This window comes from Anser cygnoides, chromosome 7, assembly GCF_040182565.1.
Source record: "Anser cygnoides isolate HZ-2024a breed goose chromosome 7, Taihu_goose_T2T_genome, whole genome shotgun sequence".
Lineage (NCBI taxonomy): Eukaryota > Metazoa > Chordata > Aves > Anseriformes > Anatidae > Anser > Anser cygnoides.
In genome coordinates this window covers 4,444,357-4,453,538 of record NC_089879.1, presented here as the reverse complement: position 1 = coordinate 4,453,538, position 9,182 = coordinate 4,444,357, and the positions used below count along the sequence as shown (strand labels likewise).

At 38.0% G+C, this 9,182-nt stretch overlaps 1 long non-coding RNA gene across 1 annotated transcript; it reads left to right on the top strand.

Moving 5' to 3' along the window:
• The first annotated feature begins 649 nt into the window (after positions 1-649).
• On the top strand, positions 650-3,396 carry LOC125182679 (uncharacterized). Its single transcript, XR_007162962.2, has 3 exons — positions 650-825; positions 2,109-2,179; positions 2,735-3,396. It is a non-coding gene; the product is annotated as an uncharacterized lncRNA (long non-coding RNA).
• Positions 3,397-9,182: the final 5,786 nt, after the last annotated feature.

The window sequence follows — 9,182 nt, the reverse complement described above, 5'->3', positions numbered from 1 at the left end:
TAGAACAGCACCAATGCATGTTCTTCTTCTTTGTTATTTTCACTATACGGTAAAAAAAAAAAATAATAAAAAAAAATTGCATGAATTTTTTATTCTAACAGTCCATCAGATCAGCTACAATAATAGTTTTAAAAGAGCAGATAATAACCTTCAGTCCCTCCAAACAATTTCAAGTATTAGAAGAAATAAGGGCCTGGCTGAGAACTGATCTGTGATTTCATTTATTTGACTAAAAATTTTCGCATACTTAACTGAAATGACCTAGATATTAGTCCTAAATTCTTCTATAATTTGCTTCTGGAGCTGACAAATACCTGGAGAGTGTATACACAACAGCAAACCCTTAGGGTGTTTAAGATGAGTTGCATTAGATGTAAAAGCTTTAACATAATAATCTTTCAGAAGCCTAGATAAGCATAGCAGAGAAGAGATAGATAGGCAAAATAAAGAAAAATAAATAAATGACACCAGGCAGTGCCCCAGGGTGCTGGCTGAGTGTTTTTGCATTCCTTTTGAATTTTTTTCCTTTTTAAGTAAAAGGCTTTTTTTTTTTTTTTTGGTCCTAAATCCAAACAGAACAGTATTCTTTATAGTAGTTCATTTAAAGGAAAGGGAAAAAGCTGAGAATGGGAAGTCTTCAGTGAGAGAAGCTGAGACAAAACTCCAGGCCAGGACTGTGAAATCCAATCATTCCTGAGAGCCCCACAAAATCAGCTTTGCTTGCAGCTGCTCACGCCACCACTGGTTCTTGCTGTTGCTTTTTCAGCACGTAACAGGGGAACAAGTACACCTAATCTGGGACTCTGCTTCACAGTGAGCTCTGTGGTAAATACAGTATTATGGGGATTTGCTAGTTCTGTGCTACAAGTTGAAAGCTCGAATGTGAATAAGTATGTGTATGGGGATGAGGAATGTGCAAAAGTGCTAGGGGAGATCCAAGCAAGGGAATGACAGAGCAATAAGCAGACTGAGTGTCTCGTGAGGGATGGGGAAAGTGTGGGGCTGGTGTTTGTGTGAATGCAAAGACACCCACCAGGTGCTAGAGAATACTTTGTCCCACATTTGGGATGATCTAAATACTGAGCATCAGGTTTAACCCAGTACCCATCACGGTACAGATTAAGGGCTCAAAGCCTCGAGGGCAGCTGGAGCAGACTCATCATCCTAATAAGATGCTGTACAGTAGTGTGCATCATGCTTTGCAGTAAGTTGAAAATCTCTTCTTTCTTCCATCCACTACTGTATTGTAGTGAAAAATGCTTGTAATACTTCAGACATGATTGCACATTTCAAGAGATCTTCAGTGTACGTAATAGATTATAATAGTATGTAACGCTATATCCACAGAAGAAGGAAACACAAATATTATTCTTCAATATCTGTAAAAGCCTAGAGCGTTTGAAGCTCATATACGCTTCTGTGCTGATGAATCCTTCAATACAAATTGGTGGGTAACGCTGACAATTAGTTACTTCTACTCCGTTTAATTTCTTTCAATTTAGACAGTTAGGTACAGATACAAAGTTAGATAATTATACTCCAATTGGGAGATGTACTATAAACAAATGAGATACAGTGTCCAAATTGATTAGTAAATCTGCACAAAGCTTTCTTAAATGCAAGATATTTTTTTTCATTACTGTGTAATTATTCATTGAAAGCCATCTGTTAAAAGTCAAGTGAATAAAACGTGAAAAAGTGTAGGATAACAACAGAAGTCAACTCGTTTCAAAATAATTTTCTTGAAAGTGTTCTCTGGAAATCGATATATTTTATTAGAACGAGTGAAAGTTGTCACACAAAACTGAGGGGGAGAGAAGATTATGTTTGCAGAGGGTTTGGTTGTGAAAACAAACACATTTCCATTTCCAAATACCATTTTCATGTTGGTTTTTGAGAATCAAATAGAACATTTTAGCCAAACTCCCCCAGAGCACTGTGATATTTAAGCTCTTAGCAAGCTTTTAGCAAGTTTATGGAAAAACAAAAGTCACCACTTCTTTTCCACATGAAAAATTCCCCAGACTTTCAATGTTAATTATTTCTCACTGTAATTTTAAAAGCCAACTTAATTGCTTTCAATATGTTTGATTGCTTTTTCCTTACAGAATAGGATCACAGAGAGGCTCGACGGACCATAGAGATGCTCTCATTAGAAATCCTCTCATTAACCAAAGAGGTAGGAAAATGCAATAGGGAGATGCTCATAGATAAATTAATATCTGTAGATTTGAATGCACTTTAAATAGCAGAAGACTCCCAGCTCCTTCTCAAGGTGCTGCAGTCACCTCCCTGCTGCTGCCCTGGCATCTGTGCCAGCTGGTGCCACTTCTGTCAGCAAAGCCAGGACATGTTTAATCCAGCCACATTTTTTAACCTGCCTGTCAGCTAAGCAGCAAGGGTTGCCACACATAAACATTTTTTCAGAAATCTGATATTATTCCCTAGTGCCAATTAGGTTTAGCATAAGCATTTTTTTCCCAGCTCTTTTTCCACTCTGTGGAAAAGCCTGATGTTTTTCTTCCTAAGCTGGGCTGAAAAGTCAGTGAGCTGAGTGATGTGCAGAATGGAAAGTTTAAAAAAAAACATGGATATGGCAAAATATTTGGTTTTGACTTTTCAAATAGAAGGAAAAGTTTTGGACATGTCCAAGTCAAAGTGTCTGACTGCTACTCCCCTGGACTAGTGATAATTCAGACACCAAGCTGATTTCACTGTGGTTTCTCCTCTTCAGTTCCAGGAAATAAATCAAATTAAAACTCAGAGCAAGTTTTGTTTGCACCTTCCATGCAAGTTATGGTGGCCACGTGGAAAGAATGAACTCATGGGAAAGAGATGAGTTGCTCTGCGCTGTGGATGAAACTACTGGATTTTAAACCAGTTTGTCTGCAAAGCCCGTATTATACTGAAGATGACATTGAGGACTTCCAACCCATTTTGAACCATTTGCCATGTCTTTCTATTCTACTTTATTCTACAGAACTGGAAAACTTTCCTTGCACATCCATATTGCACAAACCACTTTGGTGCGTATCAGCCCTTATCCAAATTCTCTTTGAAATACCATTTTTATTGAATTCTAATGGCAGTCTATGCCTACACACTTTAAATGTTGCATGATTACCTTGCTACGGAGTATATTGAGGCTGACAAATTTCAGATAAAGAGCTGAAAACAATACATATTTATAATTAAACTAACTAATAAACTGTAAAGCTTGTAACATATCTTAGCTAGTACAGTCTTTGGATTGCACTTAAAATCATGACTAGAACAAGAAGGGCCACACAAATATATGGCTCTTCCTGTTAAAGGAATAACTGCATTTTAGGAAGATCAGTGATCGTGCTTATCACACAGATCATATGCCATATACTGTCAGTGCATTAAAGAGAGCATCACGCAGAGAAATAAATCTGAAATATAAGGATCTCTTTTGTTGTCAGCATCAATCATGTCTTTTCAGCCTTTCTTTCAGGAATGGTTCGACTGGTTGGGAACTTACTGTTGGGTTTATTATTTCACTTTAATTTACTTCACTATAAATATACCTCATGGTCATGCATATGTGTTTCATGATTTGATACGTGCTCTCCCAGTCATAGAAGTACTCACAAGTAGTCTTTCCCAACTAATAGAGGTAAGCAACTGAACCCATTCATTTTTCCCTGTTTGGGAAGATTTTCCTATTTGGTGAAAAGCTTAGGAGTTAATTAAAACCCCTCAGATTCTTTCCACTAGTCTTTCCATAAGTCTTTCTGCTAACTTCAGCTACCTTAAGATCAGGCCTTAAATACTGTATGCCATAGGGATTGAAGCCTAAAACAAATAAAGAAAAGAGGATAAAAGTTACATGAATGAGAAATAATACTGATTGCTAAAGAAAGAACTATCTAAAATATTGAAACCCTGGTAGACGTCAGTCTCAACACCTTATGCCTGTGCTGCAAATAACAGCAAGGCACATAAGTATTAGTCTTTCCTATCTAATTCCTATCTAATCTAGCTTGAATTGCTCAAGAAATATCTTTTTTTTTTTCTTTTTTTTTTTTTTTTTTTTTTGTAGGATTAAGTGTTCCTGAATGTTTTCTTTAGTGTATTTGTCAGGAAGGCCTTTTTTCTTGTCATGTTTTTCTCACCTATGAGATTTTTCTGTGAAAAAAAGAAAACCCTAACCCAGAAACTGCAGTTTTTCAGATCCTGTTGGAAAACAACATACTCTGTTTGTCCCTTTTATCTTGCTATGTTGAAGAAACAAATAATTCACAGGTCTAACAGCCTCAACAAACTAGCTCTGAGGAAACAATATGGATATGGTTCTTGTTAAAAAAATAAAAATAAAAATCTGCCCAAACACTTCCAACCTAAGTTCAGTAAATCACTGAAGGGGAACTTAATAATGAGGGCTATATTTTAAAACATCTTCCTCTGGCAGAGCTAGCAGCAAATAAATAGGGTGATTTCTAAAGCTACAGAGCCTGGTTGCAGTCAGGGTGGATCCCAAGTGATTCAGACATGTAGCTAGAACATATTTTTTAGTCTGAACAGACTTGTTTCTGTAAGGTATGCCACAGTTCTCAGCTCATGCTTTTTCAAAGCCCATGCCCCTCTATTTCTACATGTGCTCACGTAAACAGTCTTTCTAAAAATTCGTGCTCCTTCAATACACATACAGTCAAAATGCTTTTCTACATTTGTCTTGGGGACAAAGCGATAGGAGGTACTGAAAATTTACATTCTGTGCTATTCTGAAAATCGCATTATCAGATAATGCATACTTGGCTTTCCACATGCAAAGTATAACACCTTGCGATGGGCAATAAAGAAATTGAGGAAATATGACACACCCTTTGTTACCAAAATCTCTTAGAGCATTTAAAGTTCAGTTTGGATAATGCATTACCTCTTCAATTTTTTATTGTAGGCCCTGTGTTTTTTTCATCCACAGTATAATACAATTTCCCATGGTGAAAGTTACCTAACAACATGTTTAATTAAAGTCTCACAGCAAGCAATCCTATCCATTACTGCATAAAAGTAATGCATCCTGGAATATTCCTGGCTATTATCTCTATCTGTGCCTGTGATGACCTATCTATCTGTCTGTCTTCCTATCTGCGTATCTATCTAGAGTAATTTACCAAGAAAGACCCAAGAAGCAAGCATTATCATCATGCTTAGCAAAGAGATAGAAATATTTCTATCAGGAAATAAAGGTATTTAGGAAGAACGATCAAGAATACAAATTTCTAGATCTGCAAATCCAGATCAGCAGGGGTGGGGAGAGGCTATTTTTCTGCCTTCCCCATTACTGGATCTCTGTGGAGAACTTGGAACAAAGAGAGGCTTTCGTGAGTCTCCAGTTCTTTCTGGTGGGGCAGCAGGAAAGGGCAGCACACACCACTGCCTCTACACCTGTGATCTCTGACTGAGGAAAATGTAGTAAATGTTTGCTGCTATAGCCAGGGACACCATCCACACCACAGCATCTTCAGGGGGAAGGTTTACTCACTGCTACATCCCCTTCGCCACCACAGATTTAGACCATTTTATCTAATGCCTGAAAAGCATACAACCCCATTGCTCAAATCTGTTATGGGGTAGCTCTCATGGGATCTCACTAAGGCAAAACAACTTTTGAAGTACATGCATGTAAAGATCAGAGCATTACTCTGAGTTACTGTCATTGCAGTTTTGTGTTTGCGGTGCTGTAAAGTTGTGCCATCACTTTCATTACAGACCCATATTTTCAGTGATGCATGTTGTGTCAGGAAAAATTATTTTAAAGCTGAGATTTAGCAGTGCAGTCCTCAGCCTGTGAGCCTTATAAAGAAAAAATCCCAAACCATACTTCAAATAAAAATATTGATTTTAACTGATTCATGACTCAGTGGATAAATATGAGCTTTTATCCTGCTTTGGGAACCCTGAGAACACATGGCTTGGATGTCCCTGCCTGTCCCTGTCCCTGCCTGTCCCTGTCCCTGAATTACACTTCCAGTTTATTAGACCAAGCAAGCTGTTTGTTGCTAACACACCTGAGTTTGGTTTGACAGTGCTTTATCATCTCCTCTTGAAAAGCCCATTAAGTCTTAGGGCAGTTTTTTCTTGCTCCTAAAATGGGCAAATTCTTACAAGTTTTCCTCCTGGAAATCAACCAGGGACCACACAGAATTCATAAGCAGAAATTTTCTGTCCTTTGGGAATATAAGAGCTAGATTTCCCATCATTTCAATCCCCTTGCTATCTTTGAGTAATGTATAGGGAAATAATTCGTGCAGATGGGAATAGAGATTGGTACCAGACTCTCCATCTGAAATACATTCGATGCAATGGAGGAGGCAGGCTGAGTGCCTGTAATATGGCAGCAGCCAGCCAGCTGTAACATTTAGGATGGCTTCAGGCAGCTCTAGGGTATGACAGGGTTATGACCAGAAGAAGAGGGCATGGCTACGATACTACTATTTCAGGAATTTTTGAGTGTTATAATGGTGTCCTTGAAACCATAAATAAGGCCTTCAGTTTGTCTTGATAGTAGGCCCTCCAGTAGCAGAAGCCAGAGGACAGAATTACTCATACATCATAAAGCACACATTCCTCTTTTACCTCAGATGTTCCCCTTAACATCACTTCTGGGCCAAGGTACCTTGAAATCCAGACAGCATGCATCCACGTGCCACTTTTATGGAGCACTTGAGCTCTCTTGGTTGACTCCACCTGAGGTGCTTCCAAATATCAGCATGCATTGACCACCTCTGCCAAGTCCCTCCAGAGCAAAAGCACAGCCGGCAAGGTAGCTCTTATTCCAGGCCTTTCAAACAAATACCTTGCTGTGAAAGTGCAGGCGAAACTGAGAGCAGACATCCTCTGGTCTAAGAGGCTTAGCATGCAATTCAGTAGCTAGATCTGAAATGCCATATTGAAAGGTCATTTATCTGAGAGGAGTCACTGACACTTGAATCTCTGCCCTGCCAATGTATGTTAGAGGTTTTCCTGAGGAGCAGACATGTAGTTTATACTAATTGGGTTGAATTTCTTATTCTCTGCATGTGCTGTCCAGTGTAACTCATTGTAATGCTTTTTCCTTCCCTTGAGATAACACTGAAGAATAGACAGATTGTCAGATGCTGAAAAGGTCTATTGAGAATAAAAAAAATAAGAATAATAACAAGGAAAGTATCAGACTTTTGAGTTTTATTTGTTTCTCTTCACTAATTTGCAAGAAAGGTTAGAGTAAACAAATTCAAAATCCACTGTGACCTTAAACGGCTGGTATCAAAAGAGGGAGAAAGCTATGTACAGAGAGGAGAATTTATGATAGCTGGAAATCCAAAACAACAACACTGCTTGCAGGTGAGGAAACATTGCAGAGGATAAGTTTTAAGACATAATTTCTCTGCATTTAAAGCATTTTTATGAACATTGTTTCAGTTTAAAGAAAATGTATGTAGAAGAAACCAAAGGTCACTTCAGCATCCTCTGGCCATAGGACTCCAGGGTCTCTGCCTGTGTCTCCAGGCGTGGATATACTCCTCTTCACTGCAGCTCCTCACCTCTCGGGCCCAGAGATAGAGGACAAAAAAAGTCCTTGAAGCTAACGGAATTATACTAATTTAAAATGAAAAGACTATGAATCTTTTGTTAGCAATAATTAGTTTTTTGTTTCTTTTACACAAGGGAAAACATCACCATTTTGTCAGGAAAGTGCAAACATATTTGGAGTTTTCTGTCCAAATCCTTAGAGATGTTCAGCTCTCCAACAAAAAAAGTGGACATTTTCTGTGAGAATATAATTTGTCTAGAAGTGGTGACAACGAGTGGAAGATCCTCAGCAGTGCAAAAAGAAATCAGTCAGCAACTCCTTTAATTTTTCTTCCTTTATAGTTACCAGATCAATGAGATACTCATGAATGCAGAGGAAATTCTTACATGAATACTGCTAAAGCATTATCATTTCCAGAGCTTGCCAAGAAAACGCAGGTGTTCCTTGAGCCCCGAGTAATAACAGCTCAGGGCTCCTGGGTCTGCATGACAGGTATTCATGACAAAAGGAAATAATCTTTCTGCGTGGGAGATAATTACAGACAATGTTTATTATGCCTGGAGTTGATAAAAATCAAATAGTGATTAAGGACACAGACAAAACTTCATCGTTTTCTTCTTTTCTGCCATATAATTAGGTTTTGTAGCTAGACTTTCAACTACCAGGTGAAATTTAATATAAGAAAAGTCAAAGGTGTTCTAGAATATTATGATATAAAGGGTATAACTGATCACTTCAGGGTCTCTGTCCTCACTTGCTCCTTCCACAAACCTTGAATTTTCCGGAGCGGATGGGTTTTTTCTTCTCCCATGGCTCCTCTGAATCTTTATCAGAAGAGTATATTAAAAGGACAAATGTATTAACTAGTAGACATGGAAATAACCTATATGAATGTGGATTAAATTCACCTTTGCTATTGTAGGAAGGAACTCCCTTGAGACTGGTTAAGAAAAGTACTTGGTAAAAATAAACAGAATCTGTCCTTTTTTGTTTACAGCTGATAATTTCACAGTACTCCAGTGAACCTTTTCCAAATGTTCCGTCAGTGACTCACTGAGTTTGGATGCCAGTTTTGCTTTGTCTCTCTGCATGATTTTTAAATAAGTTTTCTTTCACTATCAGTAACCAAGATGGTATATGCTGACAGACATGAACACAGAAGGAAGTAAGCAATACTTGTTATTTCATTGTTTGGGTTTATTTTAAATATTTATTACATTAAAAAAATAAATAAATAAAGGAGATGACAAAGCAGAGAAGTAGTAGACTGAAATGTTATGACTTCTTAGAGGAGTTTTACTTACACATTTTACACTAGTGGAGACTTGAGGGACACTGGCAATCTACTGAACACAGGCTGCAATGGCAGTTAAGTGTCTTGGAAAAATATGAAGCTCAGCAGCAAAAATAGACCTCAATACTCTTCTTAACAAAAGGAAAACTGATCTTGGTGGATTTTTCCCCAAGTCAGTAGAAGAGTGGTACCACTGTGCTTTGCCTATGCATACTCTCTGTTACAGAACAGACTTTTTTTTTTTTCTCTAATTTGGGACACATATTACACCTGTAAAAGGTCCAGGGAGATGGGTATGATGCCCCGTGTTCACTGCAAGACCAGCAGGAAAATAGCATCTTATTA